General features: G+C 39.4%; 1 protein-coding gene across 2 annotated transcripts in view; it reads left to right on the top strand.

Annotated features, from left to right (window-relative positions):
• The window catches only part of Gmds (GDP-mannose 4,6-dehydratase), a 515013-nt gene that overhangs the window by 6118 nt on the left and 485804 nt on the right, over positions 1-23091 (top strand). The gene's annotated exons all lie outside the window — the stretch shown is intronic.

Below are 23091 nucleotides of genomic sequence, written 5' to 3'. Positions count from 1 at the left end.
TTCTTAGAGTCAAACTTTCTTGAACTTTTGTCAGATAAAAAATGGTCACTAAATATATTGCCACTAAATAGATTTTTGTTCTGGGTTGTAATTCTGTGGAAAGAATTAAGCATAGGGGAGTAGGCACAATGCTCCACCTTCACCAGGATTCTGAGTATGTGGTAGGTAGTTACTTGGAGTTTGGGTATGTGAGAAAAAGTTACTGACCTTGATAGAATGACTCTTGTGTGCCAGGCATGTTGCATGAGTTAGTACCCATCACCCAGCGATACCCACTCACTGCTTGTTTACATCAGCTGAGGAAGCCACGACCTGGTGAGCTTCACACTGCCCCTGGACCTGGGTATACTAGGCTTTTCTAGAGCCTTTTCCTGGTATCGGATCAGACTGGCTCTGCCGGCCAGGTTGAGGACTAACTGTAGACTTGCTGCTCTCAAGAAACAAGTTTTTATTTATTAATTTATTTTTTGGTACTGAGAATCAAACTGACCACCTTGCACGTGCAGGCAGGAACTGTGCCGCTGAGCCATATTCCCAGCCCAAGTAACAAGCTGTTTTAAAACACAGCTGTGTTTGAGAAGTGCTTTCTTCACCACGCTCATTGGGAGGTGTTTCCATGACTGGCTTGTAGGTCTTAGCAGTCTGGAACAATGGCGGATCAGGGAAGTGAAGTCCCAGCATTCTCCTCAGTTCTCCATGGAGGATTCTTACAGGAAAAGAGATAAAAATGGTGAACGCACAGTGCTTTCCCTGTCCGGGAGCCTCTGCTGCTGGGTCGGTCCAGAGCCAGTAGCCAATCATGTGCACCTTAGAGGGTAAGTGCCTGGAACTGTTCCTTAGGGGTGCTTCATCTTGGTGGCAGTTGTATTGAGAGAGTGGCCATGATCCCTGCGAGCATGTGCACAGTCCAGATTCCAGTGTGCTAGAGAGAAGCAGATACTTGATCGTGTGCCCACTGTAAGTTGTTCTTAGAGCCCTGCTCCCACCTGCCTGCTGATGTGAGAACACGCCCATGCTTGATTCTTGCTGTGCCCTTAGGGTAGTTCCTTCCTCTCTCTAGTGTTACTTTCCCCCGCTTTGTGGAGTGATTTGTGGGGTTTGTGCTTATTTTTAAGATCCAGATGGTACTGATAGGATCTTAAGGGCCTCAGGATTCCCCAATTGTAGGTTCTTATATCCTGTCTTGAGTGGGACAGCCTGAAAAATCTTTGTCTTGCAAAAAATTCCTAGCAGATACTTTTGATCTAACTTTTTGCTTGTGGTTTGGTTTACTTTATTGGAAGAGAAACTTCCTTCCCTTTTCTCCCTTTTATTAAGCATTGCATTTGGGCTGTTAATAATTCTTTGTTTCTTCTTCTAACTTTCCAAGCATCTTTCCATACTTTTTGTTTCCCCCAGGCCTGGGGATTAGTACCAGGGAGATCTGAACTACAACTCTAGCCCTTATTATTTTTTTAGACAAGGTTTTCTTTAATTGCCTAGGCCTTGTGATGCTCCTGTTACCAGAGTAGCTGGAATTGCAGGTGTGTGTCATCAAACTGAGCTTAATTTATCTTTCTTGTAGAAGCTATTACATTTTGAGGCAAATTATCCTGTACTTAGTAATAGACGTATCAGTAATCACAATTCATTCAGCAAATGTGTGAATGTCAGGCACAGGATACAACAGTGAACAACACAGATTAGAATTAACCACCTGTGTGGCATTGATTGTGCCACTGGTGGTGATGATGTTGTTGATGGCAGATATGACTGTACTTGTTAACATGCCCTGAGCTTTACTTTCTACAAGCGTTTTTCAAAGTGCAGGTCTTTGAAGCAGCAGAGCACTCCTATGAGCTAGTTCTTTGACATCTGCAGGGAACACACAGTTATGGTTATTGCCCATTGATCATTCAAGTTTGTAGAGTCAAATTTGAAGTATAAATATCAGTAGTTTTATTTTCTATTGGGTTTGGAGTTGGTTTCAAAGATAAATTCTAAGGAGAAGGTACCTAAATTGGCTGTCAAATTTTGAAAAGAAAACATTTCCAAATGTTTTTAGCAGTTGTAGAAAGGGATAGTAATAAAATTAGGCTGTATTAATTGATAAATTGCACCCTCTCCCATTTTGTTTTGTTTTGGGCACTTACTGCAGGGATATTTATGTCGTTATCTTTAGTCAATTTGGAGAGCACAGATGATGACTATTAATCTTGAAAACTCCCTGAAGATTGAAACTCTATTCTGAAGGGGAATTGAGAATGGTGTTGGGTTTGTAGACCAATCTGGACTTGAATTACTGCTTATCTACTTCCAGGCTTTATTGCTTTGGGCAAATTACGTACATTTTCTGCCACCTTTGAAAAGTGATTCCTACACATGGCAGATAAGTTTGCCACATAGTAGGAACTTTTGGCTCGTTGTTAGAATGGACCTTCCTTCATAGTGTTAAAATAATGAAAGACTTCTCAAATTTTAGGAAAGCAACTTAATGTGGTGGGCATTACAGTAATATGAATCCTTGCTTTGCATGGGAAATCCATTAGATAGGGCGGGAAGTTTCCATAGATTTTAGTGGAATCAACCCTGAGACTCTCAAGTACTGGAAACCAACAGATTTGCTGTCCAGGAAACAAGCAAAGCAGATCTGGTCTTTATCTGCGTCTCTAAGAGGATTGTGGGCAATGACTTTCACTCTAAATCTTCCTTGCTGAGATTTGTGGTTTTAGGATTTGGAAATGAGACAGAGACAGAGACAGAGAGAGAGAGAGAGAGAGAGAGAGAGAGAGAGAGAGATCTTGAGTACCATACTGCTTTGATCAAAAACTGACATGGGGTCTTTATAATTCATTGAAACTTCTCTGCACTGAGGAGCAGCAGCTGGGTCCTAACTCCAGTTTTTGTATGGTGTTATGTTTATCTAGGTCTGTTTGTCAACTCTTAACATGAAGAGTTACCAGGAGATCTCCAAAATCTGTACCTAAAAAGTGCTGTGACTTCAGGATTGCATGCTGAATTATAATTATGTGTAAGATAAAATTAGAGAAATATCTTTATATTTAAGCAGTCTAATCATTTAATATCAATTTCAAAGATAAAATCAGTAGAATTTTTAAATGAAACCAGTGAGCTGTGTACTGAATTTAAACTAATGTGTAAACTAAAAAAATTCACAGAAGAGTTTGCCAGAATTTGTTAGTAGGGTTAAAAATCAGAGCCATTCACCTTTGTAGGCCGTACTAAGTAAACAAAATGACTTTTTTTTTTTTTTTTTTTAGTGAGGGAAGATTTTTAAAAAAGAATTCCATTTTTTGGGTGTAAATATTAACATACATAAACTTTTGCCATGTTGAACCTAAAATTTGTATAAATAAACTAAAAACCTGAACTTTTGTTCATTCAGCAAATGTTGGTTGAGATTTACCATGTGCTGAAGTAGGCGTTAATGGTGTCGGTGAACAGTACAGACATGGTTTTTGTGTTCAGAGAGCTGATATCCTAATGGGGATAAGCAATTAGATGAATAATTATATTTGTAATAATAAATGAACTACTGCATTACAGTGCTTTAAAATATTGTTAATTGAGCATCTCTTACTGTGGAAGTTTTTAGATATAAATGTAATGTTGTGATATAAATTTAGATATAAATGCAAGTTGATTGTGAAGTTTTGGATGTGTGGGTGTTTTTAAGAGATGGGGTTGTAGTATGTTTAGCTCAGACTGGCCTTGAACTCCTGGGCTGAAAGTCTTTCTGCCTACTTGTAGGGCTCACAGGATCTTCTGCTATGTTTTGTGTCCTTAACACCATTTATTCCAAATGGAGGCCTTCCCAATTATTTGATAGCATACGCTTACATATGTGCAGGTGAATTGTAGAACAAGGAAAGCATTTGAAGAACTACCGTAAGATGGCAGAATTAGAGGGCAAGTTCATTGGTAGGTGTGCTTTTTGCCGGGCTGGGGATCAAACCCAGAGCCCACTTTCTCCTCTCCTCCCTCCCTCCCCCAGGACAGCTAGACAGAGAAGTTTGGACTTGGTGGCATAAGCACTATGAAGTCAGAGGCTTGGGGGGCACAGTCATAGCCTTGGCTCAGGTTGAAACCTGGGCTCAAGTCAGCCTTGCTTTGACAATAAGTGCATTCAAGAAAATTAGACACCTGCCAAGAGCATCACAGGTAATCAGCTCCTATCCCACAGGATAGGAGCTAAACTACTTAGCTTCCATGGGACTTCATTTCCTCTGCTTTAAAATGGGATTAATTATATCCACATCACAAATGATGTTCAGATTAGAAATGATGATTATGATCTTGGTGGTGGTGCATGTCTATAATCTCAGCTACTTAGAAGGCTGACACAGGATGATCACCAGTTCAAGGCCAGCCTGAGCAATTTAGCAAGATCTTGTTTTGAAGTAAATAAGAAAGACTGAGGATATGTAGCTCAGTGGCCTGAGGCCCTGGGATCAATTCCTACTCTCCCAAAAAACAAAACAAACAAAACAAACCTTGAGTATGATGATGCCTAGCACATTGCTTATCAGCTAACTGTATGAAATGATAGATTTCTTTCTTCTTCTTCTTCTTCTTTTTTTTTTTTTTTTTTGTATTGGAAATTGAACTCAGAACCTTGTGTTTGCCCTGGGAAATGATTGGTTTCAGTATTTGTTGTGTATATGGGGGAGGGAATGAGAGAAAGATGGAGAAATACTTTGAAAATGTACTTTAAGGTGTGGATATGCAGTGTGAATTTGAGTAGAGAAAGATTGGAAGCAGGAAGGAGGACTTGAGGCAGGGATCCCAGTAAGAGTGTTGTAAAGGAAAGGGCGTGAAAGAGATTGCAGCCCTTTGTGGTCAGTTTGGTACAGGGAACATGAGAAAGGTGAGTTTTGGAGATCTCAAGTTTATTCCAGTTTGGGAGTTGGCGGGATGGTATTTCCATGGCCAGGAATGCAATCTTTTCAGTTTTCTGAGAAGGTTAGTGAATTATTTTGTGAAATAAGACCATGCCATTCAAGTTAAAGAATATCTGCAAGCTATTTCAGACACGTGCTTGAAATGTAGATGAGAGATCACAGCCCTCCTGTTTTCCATCAACCTCGATAATGTCAGTGTTTAGAGATGACTGCTGTGGAGTGGGAAAGCTCTAAGAGTGATCCTACTGCTGTGCTGTTCCCTTATTCCCCTGCCCATCCCCAGGGCTTTGTGCGACTCCCACTTACTGAGTGTCAACACTAACATTGTCCTCCTAGCTTTGTGATTGAAGTTAACCAGGTTACTCCCAGTTAACCACATTACTCCTAGTTGTTCCTAGTATACTTGTTTTCCCTTCCTCCCTCCCTTTTTCCCTCCCTCCCCTTTCTCCCTTCTTTTCTCATTTGTTTATTGTTTTTGTTTGCCCAATGGCTTCCTCTGCCGGAGGTCCCTCTGTCTGTCTCTTGTCTCTGTCTCTGTGTCTGTCTGTCTCTTTCTTTCTTTCTTTCTTTCTTTCTTTCTTTCTTTGTCAGACACGGTCTTGCTATGTAACCCTGGCTGGCCTTGAACTTGTAATGATACTTCTGCTTTAGCTCCCAAGTGCTGGGAGTACAGGTGTGCCCCACGGTGCCCGATGCCCCCTTTTCTTCCTTCTCTGAGGAATTCTTGGAATTCCATTCCCAGACTAAAAGGAAGCAAGGTGCTCAGTTCCACTAAGCAGTCCTGTGTGAGCTTGATGTTTGTGGAATGAGCAAGTGAAGTGACCTTGGAAGATAATCCTGTGGGATAGGAGCTGATTACCTGTGATGCTCTTGGCAGTGGTGCACCACTGTGCCAAACCTGGACTTTGGCAAGCCAGCAAGCAGTTTTCCTACCACGTCTGTGACTTCCCGTAAGTAATAACCCAGCTGTTTAAGTAAACCCACTCACTGAAATAAATGACTGCTTTCCAGGACGTTGTTTTGGTGTCCAGTCATGTGAGGCTGAGTTACACGAAGTGCAGTTCAGATGATTTTATACACAGTGACTCCTTTGCTCGAGGGTGTTTACCTCATCTTTACATGCTCTTCACACTGTGCCTTTTAAAACATTTACTATATGTGAGTTTTAAGAGGATCCTTTCTCCAAGCTTCATATTAATTTTCTTTTTAAAAATTAAGGATGACTAATAAAAGATATTTATAGAGAATATTTATTTATACCTACTAATTACACTTGGTAAATGCTCCAGCAATGCTTGATATATTGTATATTTATTTTACAAACTGCCATTTAAACCTAACTTGTAAATCCTTATATATTTTATATATCTTAGTGAATCCTGATAGATACAACTGATGAATATAGCATCACCATAAACCAGTCATTTTCTAAAAGCCACACCTCTGAATATATGAGGCTTTTGGGGGACATTCAGATCTAAATGATAATATTGATCATTATTGATAAACATACTTATTGTAGCTTATAGTGGAGTCTCTCAAATGTACTTCTGGTTGTAGGCGGGCTACAAGTCAAATGCAAATATGGATTATGGTCCTGTTTGAGTGGCCTAGTCAAGGAGCAAGAAAGACCCTGGGTGGTAACTGTCAGGAAGCATGGGAGGCCTGAGGTTTCCGTGCACTTGTAGACCAACAAGCTAACCTGCTATGGATGATGGCAGAGGTCAGAATGCCTGGGGGCCCAGACATTCTGAGCTTATTGCTCACAACACAGTTGGTTTCAGGAACTTCATGTTTGCTGCCGTTCTTTCTTTGTAGTATTCTCTCGTTGTCTTCTCTCCCCTTCCCAAGGCCCATGGGGGTGGCACAGTCATAGACTTAGGTAGATTTTGCCTGTGCTGTGTGTATGTACCACAGTTGAGAAACCTTGCGGTTAGGAAACTGCAACACTTTTTTTGATAGGATCTTACGTTGCCCAGGTGGTCTCTAACTCATGAGCTCAAGTGATTCTTCTGCATCAGTCTCCCAAATGACTGGATCTGCTTGCCCAGGTTGGGAATCTCTTTATCTTTTATAAGTAGACTGCTGATACACCTGCCTAGCCTGTGCCTTGAGGGAGACATTATCTTTATTATCCTGGGTAGGAAACAAATCTCTCAGCTCCAGAAAGAAGTACTGTCTGTATCTTAAAGGCCTTCCATTCTGTGGCAAGGTAGTAAGAAATCAAAGCTCTTGGGGCTGGGGATTTAGCTCAGTGGCATAAGCGCCTGCCTTGCAAGTGCATGGTCATGAGTTCGATCCCCGGTACCGATTAAAAAAAAAAAAGGAAGAAATCAAAGCTCTTAACACATCTGTTCATAGACATGCAGAAACGGGATCGTCTAGGGAACTGCCTTCGGGCTGCTTGCTGTGTTACTGAAACTCACCAGGCTTGCAATGGAAGAGCAGTTTCCCCTTGCTTATCCAAGTGTGTCTATGGTAGGCTTGGGCTTCCCTTGGATTCCATTTTCTTTATGCTTAAAGAATAAACAGATGTCTGCACTCAGTGCATGAGTGTTGCTTCTTGCAGTGCTTAGGATGGAATTCAAGGCCTTTTGGGCATGTGAACAAGCAGTCTACTATGGGACTACATTTTACCCCAGCTCAGGCACTTTCTATGTGGATTTAACCCCGAAGGAAGCGTTTTATCTTTTGCTGTGTGTTTGAGAATGGGTAGTATAGTAAGCTTGCCTGCCTTTGTTTGTTATTTCGGTGGTAGTTCTGAGGATTGAACCCAGGGCCTGCACTAGCTACAACTCCAGCCCTTTAAAAAAATTTAAAAAAATATTGTTTATTTTGGGACAAGTTCTCACTAAGTTGCAAGTTGCCCAGGCTGGGTTAGAACTTTTGATCCTCCTGCCTTACCCTCCCAGAGTACTAAAATTACTGGTGGGTACCACCACAACTGGCAAGTAAGCTTGGTTCTGATAAAACATTTAGTAGGTTTAACGTTAGGTATGGCCCAGTGGTTCGGAAGCCCACCACCCCATAAGAACTCATGTTTATCTGTTCTTTGAGTGTAACCCCAAATGTGTGATTCAAATTCATTTGGTTTAGAATTTTGCCTTCCTCATATAACCCCAAGGTGAGCACATGCCATCACTTGTTTTTAATTTATTCACTGAGCCAGGGTAAACATCTTTCATTTTCTCTTGCTTTGGTTTAGAATCATACAGTGTCACTTCTCTTATCTTCATTTGAGATCACTATCATTGTTGAGAACTTTGGTGGGTATTTGCTGTGGGCTAATAGGATCTGCCCTCAAACTAAGAAAACTTAGGTCTTTTCAGATTTCTTTTTGTGGTGTTGGCAACTGCTCTACTATCGAGCTGCATCCCCAGCCATTAGATTTTCTTAAAGGTTCCCTAAGGTCTTGTTTTAATTTTCGTGAGTTTTGATGTTATCATTGCAGAAAAACCTAGATATTTACATGTTTTGTTAGAATCTGCTTTTTGTCTTAAGGTATGTTGTTTTAAGGTAAGTCGTGCCTCATGTCAGAGGTAGAAAGAAGGAAGATCATGAGAGGAGAAGAACCAGTGGCTTTCAGTTTGTCTTGTGTCCTGAAGGGCAAGAACTGCATCACAGTGCTTAACATATCTCAACATCTCAACAGATATTTGTTTAATGATATCTACAGTTAACTATCTTTGCTATTAAAGTTGTATAGGAAGTATACTTCATAGACAAGGACTAGTAATGTAGGTGTGCAATATGTATTTTGGAGCAGGATCAATAAATTATAGCTCATGGTCCAAATCTAACCCCCACCTGTTTTTGTTAATAAAGTTGAATGGCTGCAGCAAGAGCATGGGATATACAGAGCCTTCAATACCTTTTACCTGGTTCATTCCTGAAATGTTTTGCCAAAATACTGTGGAGGTAAACTGCTTTCTAGAGTGGACAGTTGAACTATTATGGGTGTAGATGATATCTTTAGTGTGGAGACAGAAGGAATGAGGATGATTTGGAGAAAGTATTTATATTTCAGGATTGGAAGAGAAGGAAGTTTTGGGGGAGAAAGAAGGGGAACAGAGTGCGCACTTATGGTAAGAATCTGAGGGAGACCAGAGGTGTTTCTGTTTTGGTTTTGGTATGAAAATATACATAAGGTAAAATTTACCATTACTGACATAGTGTATAACTATTACTGTTCAGCTGCAGCATTTTTTTTATCATCCCAATGCAATTCTATACATTAAGTAATCATTCCCAATCCCCCCATTTCTTTGCTCCCAGGAACCACGAGTCTGCATTATTTCTCTGGATTTCCTTATTCTGGATATTTCATATAAACGAATCATGTGATGTACAGCCTTTCATGTGAGGCCTTTTTCCTCTTAGTGCAGTTGTCTTAGTTCATTTTCCATTGCTATGACAGAGCAGCTGATGGTGGGTGATTTGTAAAGAAAAGAGGTTTGCATTGGCTCTGCTATGGAGCCTGGGAAATGCAAGATTAGGCAGCTGCTTTTGGTGCAGCCAGGTGAGGACTCATCAGCTTATGGTGCAAACTGGAAGAGAAATGGGCACATGTGGGTGAAAGCAATCACCTGGCAGTAAGAACCAGGCACAAACTGAAACGCTGAACTGCCTTCATACCTTGCTCTGTGTAACTCATCTGATGCCCTGAGAGGAAGGACTCACTCCTGCATGCTGGCAGGGTCCATTTGTGAGGGCCATAGCCCCCGAAGGCATGAGCTTTGGTGGGGACAAACCCTGCTCAGGTCATAGCAGTGAGGTTTTCAGGTTCATCCGTGTTGGGATACATTTGCCCGTTTATGGCTTGGTAATCACCATGTGGGTATGCCAAAGCTTGATTATGCAGTCACACATAAGGTCACATTGAAGATAAGAACCTTAAGTTGTTTCCACCTTTTGGTTTCTGTAAATAGTGCTGTAGTGAATATTTTGTGAGTATCTTTAAACACCTTTTCTGTTCTGTTGGTGCATACTGTGGAGTAAAATAGCTAGACAGAGTTTCAAATAAGAGGTCCTACAAATCCTGCAAGGAAGGCCAGGAAGATCTGGACTAAAAAAGAGCCTTTTTGATTTTGGCAATCAAGAAGTTATTTAGTGGCTGTTGTCAGTACGAAGAAGCGAGTAACAATCAGATTGAAGCCACTGCAAGCAGGGGTTGGTCATGTCTTTAGGCTTGACTGAGAGGGCTAGACAGTGTGGCTCGTCTGTGGGGAACATCTGGGTCTGGGAAAGGCTTTTGGATTTCCTAGCAGGCAGAGAAGCCTGTGGGCAAAAAAGCCTGTGGGCCTGTGTGATTTTGGAAGAGGCAGAAGGGGAGACTGTGGGCACTGAGAGGCCTGAGGGGTGAGGAAGTGTAGCCCTGGAGGTGCTGAGGCGCCCCTGTAGGAGGGCTGTCCTTGTGGGAGCAGCTTCATAGTGCGATTTTGGGCGTTGCTCCCCACTGGGAAGCCTCTCAGTCAGCTCCCTTGGGTTGCATAGTAACATTTGTAGATCCTTCCTGATTCAGTTAGCTACGGATGGGTGTCTGTGACTCCTTGAGACATCTAACTAAACAGGATAGAAGGTGACAGTGTATGATGCTGGGTGGAGGTTGACAAGGAGATGGCAAACCAGTTTTGAAGTCTTCTAAGCAACATGGAAGTGGCAAGGTACATTGCACCATGGGATTATGATTTGATTAGTGTGGGGAAAGGACCTGTCGTGAGTGGTAAGTACTGAGAGTCATGGCAGTCTGATGTTTCAGAAATGGTATTGGGAATTAAGCATAAGGTGTTTCTTGCTGTGCATCATTTTGGGTCAGAGAAAGAGTGAGTAGAAATATAAATGTGAGCCCTCACAGATTCTTCACATAATGGTGAGAACTTGAAATTGATATTTGACGGCCAAGATTTAACATTGAAAATGAAGTGGAGCAAATGATACCTGCCCTCATAATCATTTAACTAAAAAAAGCCATTTTTACACAAAGATGTAAGAAGGTTATGCCCTCAGAGTAAAGAACAGTCACCAAAATATACTTCTGGAAATGTGAATGACTTTGATATTCCTCCCCCTTTTTTCCTTATTTTGCCAAAGAATAGGTTAAAAATGTGTCATGGATTGGCTTGAGTCTGTAGGCTACATTTGAGAATATAGAATATATTAAAAATGTTACTTGGTCGGTCTGGAGAACTCAAATATTAATTTCTTGGGGATAGGGATCTTGTCTTCTATCTGTGGTGACATTTTTTGGACTTTAAAGCAGGGAGTGGAACTTTGGATAGTACTCTGCTTTACAATACCTTGTCCTGCGCTGTACCTCTTTGATCCTAAGCATCATAAAAGGTGGTGGTTGTTTGAAATTTCATTGTTTACTTCCTTAGCCTTGTGAGGTAGATTGCTTAGGCAATGTTCGCGCACCTCACAGAATTCCAGCAAAGCTGGTAGAGTTGAAGTGGCATTAGAACCTTCAAGCTCTGTTCTGCAGCTGTCTGTAGTTTCTGAATACACTTAGAAGGCATATTCAAATCATTGTTGTGTTTCAGTTTTAAATGCAAGTGAAACCAAGTTTTTGTGGCAGTGGTATATCTTGTAGTTTCAACTAGGCGTTCTTCTTTGTCTTTTTTCCTCTCTTTTCTTTATGATGTTGATTTTGGCATCCAGTTGGTTTCAGACCTGGGTTTATGGGAGGCAAATGGGCAGGCAATGTTAAATGTATAGTTTGAGTGAGTTTCTCAAGATGGATGGGAAGATTTGAGGGGATTGTTTTAGGTGTAGTTAGAGTATGTAGTAGTTTTTGGAAAAGTTTGCTTTTCTTTCTTTAAATACAAATTTTTGAAATGTAGACCTGAGTTAAATAAGTATCTCAGGGCTTTTAAATACTGTAGTATTTTATTTCACCTTATCCATTTTGCTGTTTAGTAAGTTTTGAATTATTTTAAGTTATATAATTTCTTGTCATTCAGTTGTCTTTTTACTGATGTTATGCATATAGGTTTTAACTTATTTAACCATAATCAAAAGTTTATAGTATTAGTAGGCTGTTATTATGGGAATTTAAGTTTTAATTGCTAAAAACAAGGGAGTGTTTTCAAAGGAATTCTTTTATCTAGACAAGGCAAATGACTGGGAGTACAAATGGAAATCTTATGCTTATTGCAGAGTAGTTAGAGGTGGGCTAGGGTTGGGTCCAGGAAACCTGAAGTTGCTATTTAGATGTTTGAAGATTGCAGAACACATAAACTTTATAGGCTGTAGTTTTTTGTTTTTAAATATATATTTTAGGAAGTAGATGTAAATGTATGTGGAGAATAAAGACATCTAAATTTCCCTTTAGCTTTTCTAGGTTAAAAATTTCAGGATGTATATTGGAGCCTAGAATTTAGTAGGACACTAACTAATATGGATAACGTTTAGTGTTTAGATTTGGAAAAGATTTCAGGAATTAATCTGCTGGTAGGACTCAGACAGGATTCACCTGTTAGTTCTATGGAGCAGTCTTCAGAAGAGGGTCAGGGAGGTTGTCATAGAAAAGAAAGCTGGGGGATTCATAGAGTAAGTTGGGCCAAGGCTGCCACTGGGGAAAGGAGCTTTGAGATTTACAGGGTAGAGGCACATGTAGAACAGCAGGGTTATAGTTGAGTCTAGTTCAGGTAGGGACAACCAAACGTGCTTTGCAAGTTATCTTTATGACTGGACAGCTGTTTTCTATGTAATTACAGTAAGATTGTGTTAATAGGGAAATTTTTTTTTGTTACGGATGATGTGGGTAAGGGACTCATTTGTGTTATCTGAATTCTTACTTGGGAATTGAGAGACGTCTGTTTCTAGAAGAAACAAAGGCAGAGGAGAGCTAGGTGACCATGAGTTTGGTTCCTGACCTCATACTTAGCTGATTCCATGGACAAACTTATGAATATTTGTGCACCATGCCATCTGTACTAGGTAATAAAATCTTATTTGTAACAGGAATAAAAAAGTGTCTTGCATAATGGTATTAAGAACATGGGTGAACCAGCCTTCTATCACTTTGGTTTTACCAGTGCTCCAGGTATGGTATGGCCATGCCCTACCTCCTAGCACCCGATGGGCTGGTGACCCTCTGGGGGGGGCACCCATCGGGAGGTGGAGCCCTTCACCCTTAGGAATCCATCTGAGGGCCTCTTTTGGGACCTCTCCTCTTTTTCTTTTAAGCCTCACTTGTGGTCACAGCCCAGAGCCTGGCTGCTTCCTTCTGTCCCTCTACATTCCATCATACCTTTGTCTACAGTGGCTTCATCCATTCTGCTCCTCAAGATGTCAGTGAACACTATATGATGAAGCTGTCAACAGGTATTGGGGTTTGTTGTAATTCCACTGAAACGGAAGCTTCCCAGCACCGTCCAGTGGGAATTGAGAAAACTTCCATGTCACAAAAACATTGTTAAGCCTTGATTGTAATACTGCATATTATGGGTTTCCTGGAACCAAATTTGTGTAAACATAAATGCTCTTCCTGTGCAGAAATGGGCTTGATGTTGAAATAACTGATTTACAAGTGAGTCTTGGAAAGATTTGTTAAGTATACTTTAGTACTGCCAGTTCAAAAGCCTACCATCTGTAGGTTGAAGCATGCCTGTTGTGCCTGTGGGGCAGAGATACTGGTTTGATTTACTCTGCAGTAACACAGTGCCTTTCTCTTAAAAGCAGTTTCACCTGCTTAAAAGTGGGCTTTGCTCAAGGTGAGTCATTAGGTGGAGGTGGGAAAGGGCTGGTGTGGGCAGTGAGTTATGAGGGAGCGAGAGAGAGAGACACAAGAGACAGAGACAGAGACATAGAGACAGACAGACAGAAAGAAATAGGCAGGCAGGCAGACAGAGACATGGAGACAGGAGGCACCAGAAACGCTGAGAAGTATAGAAAGATAGCCTTAACTTTTTAGTCTTTACTTTCCTCTGTGTGTGAATCCTTTAAATCAGTAATGACATTTTGCAAATATTTAATCCCCAGTGACTTTTCTGTTGGTTGACACATGCTTGCTGCTTATATTCAGGTAAAGTCAAGCGTGCTCAGGCAGGTATCTGACATCCTTGTCTCTCTGGAATTTTTCACTTCATACTTTTTACAATGTGGACCATGCACAAACCTTAAGTGAGCTACATCCCATCCCTTAGCTATGACAATTTTAGTCTAGAAGATTTTTTGTATGGAGATTATATAATCTAGGGTAGAAAAAATCTCAGTGATCACCCATAAATCATTTAATTTTGAGCAATGTATAGTTTTTGTTCATCTCCGGAGACGTGTCCCAAAATGTAACCTCGGTATTTGGAGGCATAGATTTGTTATGTAGGAGATTAGATGTTCCCTTTCAACAGTTATGGCCTAGATATTTAAACTGTATCTTTAAATATTCTCTTCTAATGACTGCAATGATCGGGTGACAGAAGGATGGGTAGTGAAGGAGGTACAGAAATATAGACATGGGATGGGGTGCAGTGTTGTGTGATACAAAGAGCACATCCTTCAAGTCTGATTTTGGGACCCAGGAATAAACTTTATTCTGTGAACCTCAGTTTCTTAAATTATAGGATGAGGGTAATGAAACTTGTAAATACAGGTATATTTTGGGTTATTATTCAGAATAATAGTGTACCTATATTAGTTACTTTTCTCTTGTTGCTGGGACAAAATACCTGATGGCCAAAACAAAGGGAGGAAAAGTTTATTTAGCTTACAGTTTGTAGGAGATTCAATCCATAATTAGCTGGCTCCAAGGCAGGGTGGCTTGGCAGAGGGGCAATAGTTCATAGTGGTATAAGACAGCAAAAGGGGCAGCAAGTCTCTTTCCCTCCCTTATACTATATGGAGGCTACCCACCTTAGGGTGGATGTAGCACTCACACCCCAATCCCAACAGCAGACAATGAACCAATCACAGGCTCTGAATTCAGCTGCCTTTGAAAAGCCCATCCCCATGACTGCTTGAGGTTTGGGGGTGACATCCAGACACAAACCATAACAATATGTATTTAAATATTTTGAGGAATTATCTGGAAAGGATAAAAATTGATGTTAATATCTGGTACTCTCTGAAGTGGATTTTAAAACAGTGCTTATTTTCCATTCCTACTGTCAAAGTGTGGTGTTACAGTGTGTTTGCAAGAGTGAACCATTAATTTCTAATAAAGACAGGCTCTTAATCCAAGAAGGTCAAATATTTTGCAATACATTAACGATGTGATTGAGCTGGTTTGCCCTCATCTTTCACTTCCTGTAGGCAAACATGATTCAGTCTGTTTTCCTTATTAAAACTGAGAGAGGAAATTTATGTGGATGTAAAGCATAGAAAGATGGGATTTGGTTTGTCATTTACAACTTTATTTTTCGTTAACCTGCATGTTTCTAGGAGATGAGTGCTGTGTGCTTTGGTATTCAAATGAATTCATTATAATCCTTAACTTGCTTTTCCTTTTGTTTCCTGAGATTTTTGTTCCAATTTTGCAGATGTTATAAAAAGGTATAAGGGATGGGTGTGTACCTCAATGGAAGAGTGCTTGGTCTAGTATGCAGGAGGGTCTGGATTATATCCCCAGCCTGCTTTGCCCCCCCCCCCCAAAAAAAAAGAGGGGTAAGTGAAAAAATGGCATGTCAGGCTTGGGGTGCCATTGGAGGGAGCTAGTAAGCAAAGGTGGTGTGGAGTCTCTGGGGCCAGGCAAAGATAAGTACTGACCTTGCAAACCATTTTGAGCTCCTCGGAGTCTGGGAGCATTTGTTTTGTCCTCAATCCTTTAGACAGGTCCAGAACAATGGCTTTAAGCAGGTCACTTGGTATCTGATTTCGGCTGTAGGGAAACTGGCCGTTGCATCTAATGATCTCTGTCCTAATCATAACCACAGTTGAGCTGACTGCCTTCTGCTTACAGCACAGGGGTGCCCCTGCAGTGCGGCGCAGTGGCAGTCCCAGCCCACATTCCTGCTCCTGAGCCAGTGCTGGCTGCAGACTGGAGCCTCATAAGGGAGGCCTTGCACAGTGTGCTAGAGCAGTAGGAAGTGCTGCCTGGGTCTTAGGGGCACAGTAAGGGGAGGCAGTGCTCAAGGAGGGCCTTGTCGAATGAAGCCCAGTTCCCAAGTATAGGAATCCCCTGCTGAGAAGCTGGACAGCGTCCTGTGTGCCCAAGGAAGGCAGGTGAGAAACAGCATCAGTGTAAGGCATTCGGTGCACTTGGAGGGCCGGCGAAGGGCAGTGTGTGGAGGCTTCCCGCAGAAGAGCGTGGAGAGTCTTGGTGAGCCTGTCTTACAGCTATGCTTTCCCCATAGGAATTAATTTGTAGCTTTGAGAATTAGTAGACTAGCAGATCTAAGTGAGTCAGACAACTCTAAAATTTTTTTTTTAATAGGAAAAAAAGAAAAAAAACCCAAACAAAACAGTATAAGGGTACAAGTAATACAGAATTACAAAAAAAGGTAAGAAATCACTAGTTAATAGATTATATATTGTCATCTTAGAAATAGTTGTTCAAGTTACAGGGTTAAAGCCTACAAAGTGGACATTCAAACAGTGAGACTGCAACAGTTGTGTTCAATGATCCAACAAAAACTTAGTAATGAGGTCATCTATCTTCACACACCTAAACACACTTGCAGCTGTATCATTTAGAGCACTTTTTTTCCTGTCTTTTTTACAACAAAATTTACACATTTTGGGTTTTATTACTCCCATAGTTCTAATTACTTTTTTTTTAGAAGAGAATAAAACCAAATATGACAAAACAAAGCAGTCAGTCAAAACAAAGGATAGACACAGAACATGGTGTAAAAACAGATTATAAGGTGATCAACAATGGTTACCATAATGCCTCTTGCTTCCTTAAAAAGAATTGCCTATATCATTAGGTATAATAAAATTGAACAAAACAGTACAGAACAAGACCAATAAAACCTAAACATTGTAAACATTACAGGACTTCAAAAGAAGATAATAGTCAAACCAGAATGGGCATCATAGTGAATCTTATTGCCTTCAAACTAGCTGCCTAAACCCTCAAACTTGATACTATCAAACAGAACGGAACAGAGTCTAATCAGTCAAAACAAGATAGTAAGAGTAATACAGGGCTTCAAATCAAGTTAATAGGAAATCAAAAAAAGTTACTATAATATATTCTGCTAATTTTTAAATTTTTTCCCCTTAATTAAAAAATAATAAAAAAATAATTTTTTTAATGAATAAGGGGGAGATTGAGATAAAAGAGGACATCACAACGTAACAATACAGGTCAAAGCATGACAATTTCAGCAACCTAGTGCTTCACCACCAAATAACCCGACTTAGTAGTTAACATAGTGTCTCTTTCCTTGAAATATTTGAATATAACTTCATATACTGTAGCATCAAACATATCAAGACGTGTGAAACCATTCAAGTGGATGAAAGTATTATAGGGTATTTAGATACAGCTAACGGAAAACAAACAATGGTTTCTATATCATCTCTTTGCCTATAAAAATTTTTGTTTATACTATCACATATAATAAAATTCAGTAAGATACAACATGATAAAACCAATGGAGACAGAAGAGCAACAGTTTGGTGGAGCTTCAAAACAAGATGATATTAAATCAGCACTAGCTATTATGATGTCTTGTTTTCTTCAAAATAGCTGTTCATTTCATCACAGGCAATAATATCAAGCCGCCCAGAATAAAGCCATTTCAGTTAATGAGTGAAAACTTTATAAGGTTTCAAGGCCACATAGTGGGGAATCATGATTACCACATACTTTTATATATTTAAATCATTTCTTATACTAGGGAAACTATTTGGAATTCACACATGTGAGTGTGATTTATTTCACTTATGAGTATGGGCTCAAGCTGCGCCCATTTATTTATAAATATCTCAATGTGATCCCTCTTTATAGCTGAGTAATACTCCATTGTATAAAAATACCACATCTTTTTTATCCATTCCTCAGTTGATGGACACTTAGGCTGTTTCCAAGGTCTGCTTATTACAAATTGTGCTGCTATAAACATAGGTGCACATATATCACAGTGGTATGATGCTTTTAGTTCTTCTGGGAATATGCCTTGAAGTGGAATAGCTGGAACAAATGGAACTTCCAATCCCAGCGTTTTGAGAAATCTCCAGAGTGACCTCCACAAAGGTTGTACCATTCTACACTCCCACCAACAGTGCAGGAGAGTTCCTTTTTCCCCAAGCCTCTCCAGCATTTGTTGTTGTTAGTTTTCTTGATCCTGGCCATTCTTTCAGGAGTGAGATGGAATCTCAGTGTGGTTTTAATTTGCATTTCTCTAATGACTAATGATGATGAACATTTTTTCATGTATTTATTTGCCATTTGTATTTCTTCAACTGAGAAGTGTGTATTCATCTCAGATGCCCATTTTTGGATTGGATCTTTGAATTTTGGGGGTCTGAGTTTTTTTATATGTTTTTTATAAAATCATGAGTTATTGATTATTCATAAAATGAATAATGAGTTGAGTTATTCTTTATATGTTTGAGACAGAAGTCCCTTGTCTGAGGGAGAGTTCGCTAAGATTTTTTCCCAGTTTGTGGGTTTTCTTTTCACTATGATGAAGATTTTTTTTGACATGCAGAAATATTTTAATAAGAGGTGGTCCCAGTTACTGATTCTGGGAAGGATTTCCCATGTGGTTTGAGTCCTGTTCATGAATTCTCTACCAACCCCTATGTCTTCAAGGTTTCTACCCAGTTTGTCTTCCAATAGATTTAGTGTTTCTGTTTTAATATTCAGATCTTTGATCCATTTAGATTTTAATTTAGTACATGGTGATAGGCATGGTTCTAGTTTTAGTTTTCGGCAAATGGAGAGCCAGTTTTTCCAACACCATTTATTAAAGAGACTTTCGTTCTTCCAGTGAACCTATTTGGCCCCTTTATCAAAGCTAAGGTGGTTGAGTGTGTTTGTAGTTGTTGTTGTATCTTGTAATCTATTCCATTGATCTTTGGCTCTGTTTTGATTCTAGAACCATGTTGATTTTACTACGGTTGCTTTGTACCATAACTTCAAGTCAGGGATTGTGATGCCTCCTGCCTTGCCTTTGTTGCTTAGAACTATCTTTGCTATTCTAGATCTCTTCTCACTCCAGATGAATTTTAGGAGTGATTTTTCTAGATTTATGAGGCATGTTGATGGTATTTTTATGGGATTGCATTGAATCTGTACAAGAGTTTTGGGAGAATGGCCATTTTCACAATGTTTATTCTTCCTATCCATGAGCAAGGGATGTCTTTCCATTTTCTGAGATCATCTTCATTTTCTTTTTTCACTGTATTATAATTTTCCCTGTATAGCTCTTTCACTTCTTTCGTAAGAGTACTTCCTAAATATTTCATTTTTTTGGTTGCTAGTGTGAAGAGTGTGGCTTCTCTTATTTCTCTCTGTGATTTTGTTGTTAGTGTATAGGAATGCTATTGATTTTGTATCCAGCTACATTACTGAATTTATTTATTGTATCTAAGAGTCTTTCAGTGGAGTTTAGGGGTCTATGTAGAGTATCATGTCATTTGCAAACAATGATAATTTAACTTCTTCTTTTCCTATCTTTACCTCTTTTATTTCTCTCTCTTGTCTAATTGCTCTGGCTAGTATTTCCAGTGCTATATTAAATAGGAGTGGTGATAAAGGACATCCTTGTCTTGTGGCTGATTTTAAAGTAAAGGCCATCAATTTTTGGCCATTTAGTATGATACTGGCTGTTGGTTTGTCATAGATGGCCTTTATTATATTGAGGTAAAGACCATCTATTCCAATTTTCTGTAAAGTTCTTATCATGAATGAATGTTGGACCTTATCGAAGGCTTTTTCTGCATCTATAGAAATGACCATGTGATTCTTACATTTGGCTTTATTGATATGGTAGATTACATTCATTGATTTACGTATGTTGAACCATCCCTGCATGCCTGGGATGAATCCCACTTGGTCATGGTGTATAATCATCTTGATGATTTGCTGCATCCTATTTGCCAATATTTTATTGAGGATTTTTGCATCTGTGTTCATTAGGGAGATTGATCTATAGTTCTCTTTTTTTGGTTGTGTCTTTCTCTGGTTTTGGTACTAGAGTAATATTTGCTTCCAAAATGACTTAGGAAGGATTGCTTCCCTTTTAGTTTCATTTAAGAGGTTGAGGAGTGTCGGCTTTATGTCTTCTTTGTATTTCTTGTAGAATTCTGCAGTGAATCCGTGTGGGCCTGGGCTCTTCTTTGTAGGTAAGGACTTAATTACATTTTCAATTTCATTAATAGAGATGGCAGTTTTACATCCTCTTGACCTACCTTTGGTACTTCGTATGTTTCTAGGAATCTGTCTATTTCTTCTGTGTTATCAAACCTTTGAGAGTAGAGGTTTTCGAAATAGGTGTTGATGATCTGTATTTCTATAGAGTCTGTAGTGATTTCACCTTTTTCATTTCTCATTGCATGAATTTGAGCTTTTTCTTCCCTTTTTAAAATAAGGTTGGCTAGGGGCTTATCAATTTTATTTATTCTTTCAAAGAACCAACTCTGATTCATTGATTCTTTGGATTGTTTTCTTAGTCTCTATTGCATTGGTTTCTGCTCTGATTTTTATAATTTTCTCTCTTCTTTTGGCTTTGGGCTTGACTTGCTCTTCTTTTTCTAGCTGTTTGAGGTGTAGCATCAGGTTATTTATTTGTATTCATTCTGTTTTCCTGATGTGAGAACTCAATGCAGTAAATTTTCCTCTGAGGACAGCTTTCATTGCATCCCACAGAATTCTGGTAAGTTGTATCTGTATTTTCACTTTCTTGTAGATATTGTTTAATTTCTTATTTAATTTCCCCTGTGACCCACTGATTACTCAAGAGTGTGTTATTCAGTTTCCATGTGTTTTTGGGTTTTTTGCAGTATTTTTTATCATTAATTTCTAATTTCAAAGCGTTACAATCCAATAACATGCAAAGGATAATTTCAACTCTTGCATTTATTTAAATATGTTCTGTGAGTTAATATATGGTCTATTTTAGAGAATGACCCATGTACTGCTGAGAAGAATGTGTATTCTGATGTTGTTGGATAGAACACTCTGTATATGTCTGTCAAGTCCATTTGTTCACAGATGTAATTTAGTTCTTTTATTTCTTTGCTGATTTTCTGTCTGGTTGATCTGTCTCTTGGTGTCAATGGTGTGTTAAGGTCTCCTGTTACAATTGTGTTACTGATAATTTGATTTTTTATTTCTGTTAATACTTGTTTTATATAACTGGGTGCTCTGGAATTTGGTGCATATATATTTAAGATAGTTATCTCTTCCTCTTGGAGTTTTTCCCCAACGAGTATGTAGTGACCTTCTTTGTCTCTTCTGATCATTATTGGTTTAAAGTTCACATTGTCTGCAAACAGAATGGCTACCCCTGCTTTTTTTTTTGATGAAGTATTGTTTTCCATCCTTTGACTTTCAGTCTGTGAGTATCCTTCTGGATTAGATGGGTTTCCTATAAACAGCATATCATTGAATTTTGTTTCTTTGATCCATTCTGCCAGTTCTTTTGATTGGTGCATTGAGACCATTTACATAAATGGTTATAACTATTATATGTTGCTTTATTGTTGACATGTTATCTTTCTGCTGTTACATTTTTATCTTTCTGCTCTGTTTAATTATCAGCTTTGCTTAGTGGTTTTTTACTTTTTGTATCTAAACTGTCTTTCAATATTTTTTGCAGGATTGGCTTGGTGAACATGAAGTTTTTCAGCTGTTCTTTGTCATGGAAGTATCTTATTTCACCATCAATTTTGAATGATAGTTTTTCAGGTATATCAGTCTAGGTTGGAAATCATTTTCCTTTAGGATCTGGAATACTTCACTCCATGCTCTTCTTGACTTTATTGTTTGTGCTGAGAAGTCTGCTGTGATTCTGATAGGTTTTCCTTTATAAGTGATGTCTTTTCTCTCTGACAGCTTTTAATAATCTATACTTTTGTTGGATTTCTGAAATGGTGATTATTATATGTCTGGGTGTAGTTTTATTTTGGTTATGACTATTTGGAGTTCTGTATGCTTCACGGAACTTGATATTGGATTCTGATCTCATGCTTGGGAAATTTTCAGCTATTGCTTCTCTAAATATCCTCTTGACGTCCTTTATGTCATCCCCTTCTTTTTTATTAATCCTTATCAATCTTATGTTGTTTTTCTTTGCATCATCTTGCAGTTTTTGAATTGTTATTTCCTGATTCTTTGTTATTTTGAAAAGATCTTTCCTGTTCACTAGCTGTAATCCTGTCTTCAAGGTCTGAAATTCTATCTTCACTTTCATTGAGCCGGTTTTTACAGCTTTCAGTGGAATTTTTGATTTCCTGTATATCTGTGTGCATCTGCTTTATGTATTTTGTTTGTTTCTTATATTGCTCATTTAGGGATTCTATCTTTTTGTTTAGTTCCTCCAATTTTTTAACTGTGTTTTCTTTAAATATGTTCAGCATGTCTTTCATTTCTTTTATCATTTCTTCTTTTACCTGGGAGATTATTTCTAGTTTGAATTCCTTTAAAGCTTCTGGAGTTGCTTGTTTATTTCAGTTGCTATTATGTCCGATATTTGAGGTGTATGGCATATATTTTCTTCTATATACATCGCTCCTAGGGTTTCTTGAGGTGGGCTTGAGGTTTGAGGTTGTAATTTGATCTTTTGTTTTGTCATTTTCCTATATTTCTGTGTTTCAAGTGTTACTCGAAAGCTTCCTCAGGCTCTGTTGGAAATCCACTTCTATGCCTGCAGCTCCTGGGACTCTGGCACCCAGTTCCCCCAGGCCGCCAGGCCTCTGGAACTCGTGGCACTCGCCTGCTTGCTTAGAACTCTGCAGTCCCATACAAGCTGGGCTCCAGGGAAAGTGGGCACCCGCCTGTTTGCTTAGAACTCCACAGTTCCCCAAGCACAGCCTGAACAGGGAGGCGGATGCAGGCGCCCCAGACCCGCCTAGCTGTTCTACTGCACCCAGATGGTGTGAGGGTCCCAAACAGGCTGGACTCTGGGGACAGTGGGCGCCCGCCTGCTTGCTTAGAACTCTACAGTTCTCTGAGCCTAAAATTTATTTTTGAAAATTTGAATTTTTTCCACAAAACACCATGAATCCAAAGTGTGCTCACCATGTGTGTGTGTGTGTGTGTGTGTTTGTGCACACACACACAGACCCACGGTATCTG

Source organism: Cavia porcellus, unplaced genomic scaffold, assembly GCF_034190915.1.
Source record: "Cavia porcellus strain 051 isolate PalLab524CR breed Dunkin Hartley unplaced genomic scaffold, mCavPor4.1 scaffold_13, whole genome shotgun sequence".
NCBI lineage: Eukaryota > Metazoa > Chordata > Mammalia > Rodentia > Caviidae > Cavia > Cavia porcellus.
Note: the sequence above shows the minus strand (reverse complement) of the source record. Positions and strands in the feature narration are given on the sequence as shown.